Source organism: Equus caballus, chromosome 6, assembly GCF_041296265.1.
Source record: "Equus caballus isolate H_3958 breed thoroughbred chromosome 6, TB-T2T, whole genome shotgun sequence".
NCBI lineage: Eukaryota > Metazoa > Chordata > Mammalia > Perissodactyla > Equidae > Equus > Equus caballus.
Window position 1 is genome coordinate 22,959,835 of NC_091689.1, and position 9,071 is coordinate 22,968,905.

The 9,071-nt window shown below is 48.6% G+C and overlaps 1 long non-coding RNA gene across 1 annotated transcript; it reads right to left on the reverse strand.

Moving 5' to 3' along the window:
- Positions 1–330: 330 nt before the first annotated feature.
- On the reverse strand, positions 331–6,694 carry LOC102147608 (uncharacterized). Its single transcript, XR_290395.4, has 3 exons — positions 6,541–6,694; positions 5,866–6,203; positions 331–2,982 (listed from the first exon to the last, which is right to left on the reverse strand). It is a non-coding gene; the product is annotated as an uncharacterized lncRNA (long non-coding RNA).
- Positions 6,695–9,071: the final 2,377 nt, after the last annotated feature.

Below are 9,071 nucleotides of genomic sequence, written 5' to 3' on the forward strand. Positions count from 1 at the left end.
CTCAGGGTTGTGCACCGCACAGTCTTGCATGGTGACACGAGTAGCCTTGAGAAAGGGCATCTACACGTCAGTGATTCTAAAGCTTCCAATGTTTCTGAAAAGAGTGACTTTGGGTACTTGCTTTGGGCAGGTGAGGACCAGAGAGCCTCATTGGCTTCCTCCAGGAAAGCACTTGAGGGGTGTCAGGGGTGAGGACTGGGGGGGAGGAAGGAGAGTCGGGAGGTGAAAGGAGAGGGAGTCTCGGATCCACTCTCCTGCTGTTTGGCTGGAGTGCACACATCTTCACTTCCCAATAATATTGAAACAGGGTCCTTTCCTTGGGTTCATCGCACAGTGACCATTTACCATTGAAAATGCTCTTGACTTGTGTTCATGGCCAAGAGCAATAAACAGACACTTATCATTACCTGGATGTCTTCTGAATTGGAGGAAGGATGGATGATTAGTTATTCCTAAAGAACTAAATTCATAGAGTTCCATATTGCGGCTTTAAATTTCACGACAGAGTGAAGCCTCACCCCTTCATCTCTTATCTAAACCTTCCGCTCTTGCTTCTTTGACTCACAACATCGATTCTGTACACTTATCTGCCTAAGCTTTGAGCAAGAAAGGGGCCATTTGAGAGACAAAATCTTATCTGCTTTTCTTTTAGAATTAGCAAACTAGCCAAACCCTTTTACATCATCAGGAAGCAGAATAGCTTTGCCACATGACCTCAATTAACCCCCACGGAACAGTTTCCATTCGGCTATGCAAACAGAGGTGCGATACGAACAACGTGGAAATGGAATACACCTTTCGGTTTAGATTACCTAAGATTGGGTAACGCCCTTTATAGTTTACACAGTACTTTCTCATATAGCAGCATCCTGTTGAACATCTATCCATGTTGTACCCCTTGGACTTGATTCATTATCACACCACTCATAACAAACGGGTTTCCCATCCTCAGACAAGGGTTGTGTGAAGTCCTTGGGTTTAATGTCAGGAGTGCTCTCCAAACGTATTTGCGTGGTAACTTTTGTTTAAAAATACCAATCATGCACCAAAGCATTTCACTTTTGATTGGCTTTTAGGAAACTTGTAGCTAAATTTAATATTAACTTGGAATAATGAGCTCATATCAGGATGTTTGAAGGAAAATTACTCCTTCTGCATCTTTAAGATGGTCTCTGATCTTAATTGTACCACTTTTCATTGTGTTCAGTCATGCAGGGTCTTCTAGGCATGTTAGGCATTTTGGATTTCATCCAAAGGCCGGTAGGAAGCCGTGAAAGGGTTTTGGCGGGCAGACAACCTGATTGAATAAGAATTTAACCGGATCATTCTGGCTGTCATCTGTGGAGTGGAGTTGAGTGGGGAAAAAATGGGAGATGAGAGACCAAGCAGAGACTGCCGCAGAGGCCGGGAGCAGGGCGGCTGCAGAGGAGATGACAAAACTGGACAGACTCAAGATGATTTGGGAAGCGGAACTGATGGCACTTAGTGACTGCGTGGCCGTGGAGATGCGTCTGGGGAGCCTGGCTCGTGGATGGCCCGTCAGTAAGGAGGGAATGGAACGCAAGAGGAAGTTTGGGGAGAGGAGGGGAGGAACAATCACAGGTGCTCTACTTCAGGTCAATGTACTAGATTTCTCTGTGACGCTGCAGGGAGACGAAGGCAGGGGATCAGAATGGGAAGGGAGCTTGCATTTCTGGGGGAGACTCAGGGCCATGTGCGTAGACTAGCACTCCTGGTCAGGGTGCTCTGGTTACCTGATAGGGTTTCCTTTCTGCTCATTTGTGGCTGGGGATTCTCCCACTTGTCACCCAGAAAGAAGACCCCTGGCGGTGGTGTTGGGGGGCGGGGACAGATGCTGCCCTCTGAGGTCCATCTTGGTTATCACTTGCTGCTCCCTTCCTTTTTCCTTTCCGTGTGAGAAGATAAGGGGGCCCACTAGCTCAGTCTCTTGAACATTGCCTCCTCTGGCTTATCTCATTTCCTCAGCCTAGGACCGTCCCCTGGGGCTTTCTCCTCCTCTACTCGTGTAGTAGAAAGTGGTATTTTGGTTGGCGTTCTGGAGCGCCCGCCATGTTGCTCTGATATCGGGATGGCTGCTTCTCTTTTCTCTGTGATGGCGCTGCTCTTGCCAGCTTCCTTCTGTGGGACATTCCAGTCTGTCTCTCGCCCGGTGGAAGTCTCAGGCTGCAAAAGAGGTGTGAGGAACAGAGCACTGGGCAGGCATGACCTGTCGCGTCATGTTTGGTCCTAGGGCAGTGCGATTGTCTTTCATTACACAGACACCTCTGAGTTACAATTAGGCAAGAGAGTCGAAGGCTGTTCCTGACACGAGCATCTCACAGATACAGACACATGGCACTCACCCAACAGCATTAGTTGGATAAACATCTGTTTCTATAAGATTCTGTCTTCAGTTTCACTTAGAGAGCTTTTCTAACCTAATTATGTGTGTCAACTCCGTGGTTGTAATCAGCGCTCTCAGGTTAACCTTCATAACAGTCAACTTTGGACGGCTTTATGGGTTGTCTTAGGGAGTCCTTGGGTTACTCTAGACATGACTGATTACCGCATGATGTAACTGAACTGTGCAGCCTGCTGACCCTTAATATGCTCATTAATGGTGGTTGAGTCTTGGCACCACTTTGCCATTTTGGCTCTTGTGCTGCCTTCGCACATTAAAGTACGGATAATAGCGGACATGTCTAGCAAATCACAGAATGACTTGAACTGGTTCCAAGTTATGAGTACTCGGTGAGTTCGCTTAAGTGGGAGTCCAGCAATTAGCTATGAAGGCACACTCATCTCCCATTGCCCGCCACTCCCATCGTCCTACCCCAGCCCTGGGTTAAGTGATGGTATTGCAAATGAACCCAGTTTGGTGGGCCATCAAGATAAAATCATGCATGTTGTCTTCTTGGAAATCCCGAAGAATGAATAGCCTTTTTTTCTTCTTTTTTTTCACTCTTCCCAGCTGTTTCTCATCTGGAATAAACATAAAGATGCAACATGAGTGAGAAGGGGTGACTTGGATGTTTATATTAAGTTATTTGATGTGTTATATTCAAGGTCTTTTCCTAGCCGTCCCAGGTTATTATTGAGTTTCTTTTATGTTTATGAAGCCATTTCTCTTCCTGATGGTTAGTCCTGGGGTTCCCGTTTGCTCAGCTTCTCTCTGTGCCCTGGGTGATTGTAGCAGAGTAGACATTGCAAATCTGCAGTCCTCATTTCGTCAAAAGCGGTCATTTATTTTTAAATAAGGAAGCAGGGACCCTAATGTTTCAAGTCAAGCTATGGAGCTACTTTATTTTTGTTTTTCCTTTCACTCAAGATAAATCTAAAATCATAAAATCGTTTCATGAACGTCGGTAGAGTCAGTTGTTTTCGGAGACACTATCAATATTCAACCATCATAAAAAATTCATGGATAAAAGCAATCCTGATATATAATAAAGATTAGCTTAATTTTATGAGGCAGGCTACTCTCTAGTTGAGGAGAGTTGAAGAAAAATAAATCACCTTTCTCTCTTCTGGGAGATAAAAATCTGGTTATGTTTGATGTTGGGTACAGTGTGTATTCTTTAGAGCTTGAAGTTGAGAGCATAAAGTTCCCTGCACCATTTTGCAGTTACCCTGTCTCTTACAAAAAAAGGAAACTCAAATTTACTCAAACTCCCCTTTGCCTTTTCCAGAGCCAGATTGTCTGGTTCTCTTGCCAAAAAGGTTTTTAACCCTTCGGCATTTATGAGACAGGAGTAAATAAGGTCCATCAGAGCTCTAAGAGAGGGAGTGTTGCCTAGGAGACAGGGCCACAGACTCTGCGGGATGCCCGAGGTGCAAGCAAGGATGCACTTGCTTGAGAGAGCTGAATGTAAAATTGCAGGTATTGAGAGAGCTGGTTGACTCCACATTGACAGCTTGACATTGGCCATGGTGGGAGTATTTACACCAAGGAAAGTGGCAAGTGCCACAATCAGGGCTCCCGCACCCCGACCACCCAAGAGATTGTTAACATCTACCAGCACACCACCGCCTAGCCCAGAATGGACCACAACCTGGGTGCAGAGTCCTTCTAGTGAGTCAGGCTGCAAAATGGGTCATTTCTGGGGAAATGCTTTGGAGAACACACTAAGCTCTGGGCTGGGGGTAGGTCAGGGACTGTGGGAGGCTGGGTAGCTTTTTAAACTGGGATGCTCTCATGTACATCCTGGTTCTGCTGAGTTCTGAGGCCAGAAGGCTTCTCTGCTCTGGGTCCCTTTCCTGTGCTCAGTTATCAAGCATTTAAAACAGAGACAGACGAGCTCCTGGGATGACAGGAAGTTCTGAGGAGCAGTAGCTGGTGAAGCTGGTTCACCTATGGTCTCGATGCCCAAACTCGTCGGCTTGCACAGAGAAGGTCCACGTAGAAAAGTTTCAGGAATAAAAACAGTGCAGGAACTTGTTTAAAAGTCCCTCATTTTAATCCTAGCCACTGATCTTACCCATAGTAAAGAAAATCAAGCTCAAAAGATGTTTTTGAGAGGCCTCTGGCAGGCAATGAGGGAAGAGAATTATCTCCTTGGCTTTACATCTAACGTTCTGGGCTCTGAGAATGAAATTTCACCATGCGCTGGACGTGGATGGCATAGCATCTCTTCCTGCGGATTTCTGAGTTAATTGCAAACCAGAATCAGATGCTCTGAGATCTCAGGTCAGGCTTTCCCCTCCATCCTTATACCAACCCACCAATCCGGCCATACTACAGCCAGCAATGAGGCATCTGGAGAATGGCTCTCAATTTTTTAAAAACTTATTTTATTTTCACCAGCCAGCTATTTATTTGAAGACCTCTAAGCAATTTCATTTCATTTGAATGTTGGCTCTTTCGTTTCCTCCTCTTCCCGCCAGCTGAAATCAGAGGAAACCACCAATTGCGGGAAAAGGACATTTTGTGAAGTTCATTTATTAAGCTGTATGCTATGAACGCTCTTGGCCAGAAAGGGAAATCCTGAAGGAACGAGTTTTTAGTCATCTTCCCCTCTGCTCAGTTCACCCCCTCCCCCTACTCCTTTCATTCCAAGAGGGACCAGGAATTTTTGCAATTTCCTCCTCCTCCTCATAATCCTTTAAGGATTGCCTTGATTACCCATGGAGGACTTTCAAAATACCAAGTTTTTGTTTTGTTTCTTTACTTCTTTTAGTTAAATTAGCCTTATGCTCTTAGTGGCTTCACCATCTGAATTAAGCAGGCGATTTGGGAAAAGGTCGGAAATTCATGGAGTCAATAAGTTTACAACCTTACAGTTGGAGCGCCTTTCATCAAACATTCCTCCCCACTGGTTCTCGACCAGCATGACTTTGCCATCCAGGGGACATTAGCCACATCTGGAGACATTTTTGCTTGTCACTACTGGGAGGAGAATGCTAGTGGCATCTAGTGGGTAGAGGCCAAGAAGGATGCTCAAAATCCTACAATGCGCGGGGCGGGCCCCATAGAGCAAACAGTAACTGGCTCCAAAGGTCATTGGTGCTGAAGCTGAGGCACTCCAGTCTACCCAATGCATGAGTCCCTTCCGGCCTCTCTTTGGCAGCTGTGGGGATGCAGCAGCTCGAGATACTGTGCCCAGAAGAAGCATCCCCCAGCCGGGACCCACCCACAGCAAAATGAGCAGGTGACCAGCTGTGAGAGCAAAGGGCCAGAAGACCCAAGAGAGTTCATCAGGGCTCAGGGACACCGCAGGTGCCTGGTGGCTGCCTTCTGCGCTTGCAAGGGCATCAATAGCTTTATTAAAAGAGATTGCACTTCGTCTGTGTGAGTCCAACGGGCAGGTTTGGGAAAGTCAGGCAGACGCCAGGGTGAGGTCAGACTTGGCTCAGGGGATGACTTACTCCATGTCACCTAAGGAAGTTTCTGGAGCTCCTGCTGTTGCTTCTCGCTAAGTTCACAGTTAGGAAAATCCTGAGGTTTCCTTCGCGGGCTTTATTGACTCGTGTCTCCAGCTGCCTGCTCCATCCTGTTCTCATGCAGCTGATTTTTTGGCCCAAGTGAAGTTCACGCTGGGCTGGAGGGGGAGAGAAGCGGGGACGGCAAGGGATGAAATTCTAGGAGCAGGCCTGCGAGACACGTCAAGTCCACGAGCGCAGCCTCCTTGGCTCTCCTCCCGCTGGAACGGCCTCGGGGTCCTGTCAGTGGGACAGGCTATTGCGGCCAGAACTATGAATCTCGCCTGAAAGGGAAAGAGAAAAGGCAAACCATTAATTTCAACTTTAGGACGCAAGTGCGGAATGAGTGTGTGCGGATGGCTTATAGGATATCACGCTCTCTCACAGAAACTCTGGATTGCCCTGCAATAAAAACACGGAGCATCCTGCGCTGGGCTGAGAAGGGGTGTGAGCGTCTCCCGGGGGCGTCTTTGAAAGGTTGCCCAAACCACAGCCCTAATCGCCGAGGCACGTGGCTCACATTGTAGCGAGCCGCCTTGGCCTCCGCGCTCTCCCAGAATGGAAACTCGGGAATAGTTCCCTTTGGAGAATGATGCTTCTTTCCTTTCACCTCCTACCCACCCCGCTTGACAGCAAACGCCCTGTTCGGGCAGATGTTGCGTCATCCGGTGGGGTGTCTGTTTGCACAGCAGCCTCCAGCAGCTCCTATGAGGCAGGACTCTTTTCTTGAGGGTGGGACTCCGGAATTTTGGCACGATGGCGATTGTTGCTGTAATAATAATGTTCTACATGAGTAATGCTGCTTTCATCCACATGGGTTCTTAGGCGTACTACAAGCTTTATTAAGTAATTAGAACAAGTTGTAACAGTTTAATTTGTCTACGATCGAGCGTAGTTTCTGAGTGACTCATGGGGGCTTTCTGACCACACGCAGTAATGGGATATTGATCGTGGATGGGGCAGAACCAGGGTTTCAGCCGAGCTTCAAGAAGCCGGGTCTTGGTCTGAGCTGGAAAAACACTAAGGCCAATGGCTTCTCATCGTGCTTGGGGTGAGTTGGTGATGACCAAGATGGACTTGCCGATGGAGAAGAGGCTGCTAAAACTTTTTACCTGTCCATGGGTTATTTTGTAAAAAACTGACTACAAAATCATGTGGAATCCCAATTTCAAGATGAAAAATAACCCACAGGATTGACTATGAGTCTGGAAGGCAGAAACTCAAGGTGTGCTAGAGTCAGAGGGGGCCTCCAGGATCTCTGTGTGGACCCTTCAGCCAGTGCCTTGAGAATCTCTTGAAGGGCTGTCTGCTGTGGGAGCTGAAGTGTCACCTGGAGGCTGTGACCCTGGTTTCTGTCACCTGCTTCTGACTGGTTTCACATATTGGACTTCTATACGGGATTTTAGCTGGAGGAAATGTTCCACTGCTAAGGGAAGGAAAAGTAAACTTTTTAAACCTGATTTGGCCAGTCTTGATATTACGGGTGATGATCAGAGAGGTTGTGTGAGTGGTTTGAGGTCACACAGCTAATAACCAGCCAAGCTGAAGCAAGATGGATGGAGCTTTCTGGGCGGCCAGCCCAAGGGGTCACAGTGCCGATTTCAGAAGAAAGGACAACTCCTTCGGGGTCAAAGGACTGGCCTTGGACAGTGTTCTAAGGAAGAGCCGCTTTTCTCCGTCTTTACACTAAAAGATGGGGGAGGGAGTGGTTTGAGCCTCAGCAAGATCAGAGGAGGATGAGAAAGCCAAGGGCCGAAAGACAGGAGTGCAGACTTGAACTGCCCTGATGTGGCCTCTGTGGAAATCCAGCCGCAACCCCATGACCACATGGGCCCCGTGTCCTCAGCACAGCTTGTGACAGGTGGCATGGGAGGCACACACTTGCCTGAGCTCTTCATCCTCAATATACCCCTGCGAGGTGGCCATTCTCATCTCCACTTTGCTGCTGAGTAAGGGGAGTTTTAAAGAAGTTGAGCGATTTACCCCAAGACACACAGCCTCGAAAGCTGTCTTCATTCCACTTGCCTATGGATCCGCCACGGGAGGGAGTACCGGCCAGGATGGCTGCCAGGCTCCCACCACCTGGCTGCTTCTTTACCGGCTCTGCTCTCCTTTAGGGCAGGCTGTGGCCCATTTCTCCTCCTCCTCCTAGCACCTGTCACAGCACCTCACAGGTGGTGAGCACTCAATGATGGGGCCTCTGAACTGAATTGATTGCATCCTAGTTGCCCTTGGGGACTGACCTCATTTGATGGGGAGCACAGTTGCGCTGGCTTAGTGTAGCCTCCGATTGCACTTGCGCAGGGGGGTCTTGACGAGAATGAACATTCCTGCAGGCGGGGCTTCTGTGTCATCTCATCGCTCCCTGGGAATATGCCTGTGGTGGGCAGGATAATGGTCCCCCCAAAGATGTCCCTGCCCCTATCCCCAGGACCTGTGAATATGTTAGGTTACTCGGCAAAGGGGAATTAAGGTTGCCGATGGAAGTAAGGTTGCTAATTAATTGACATTAAGATAGAGCACCTTGAATTATCTGGGTGGCCCCAGTGTAATCTCAAGGGTTTCTATAGTGGAGGAAGGAGGTAGAAGAGTCAGCCAGAGTCAGCCAAGGAGACACGAGGATGGAAGCAGAGGCCGGTGATGCAGCTGCTGGCTTGAAGATGGAAGGGGCCCTGGGCAAAGGAAGGTGGGCGGCCTCCAGACGCTGGAAAAGGCAAGGGAACGCGTTCTTCCCAGAGCCTGGAAAGGAAGGCAGCCCCACTGACACCTTGACTTCAGCCCAGTGGGACCCACGTCAGACTTCCAGCCTCCAGAACAGTAAGATAAGGAGTCTGTATTGCTTTAAGCCACTTTGTGGCCGTTGGTTACAGCAGGAATAGGAATCTAAGACGATGTCCAGCAGCATCGCGGTGATGAGGCTGCTGACACTTCTGCATGTTTTTGGAGAGTTGCTGAGGCGAGAGTGGCTCCTACTGTCTTTGATGGGTGAGCTTTGCCAGGTGCCCACCTGCACGCAGGGGTCTTCTCCTTTAAGGGGCCCCGGGAATGAGGACTAGGCCAGTGCTGCTTGCTGCCACTGCTGACCCCAAGGACGGGCTGAGATGGAGAGAGAAGCTGGTTCACCAGAGCAGCCACACAGCAGGAAGGACCCC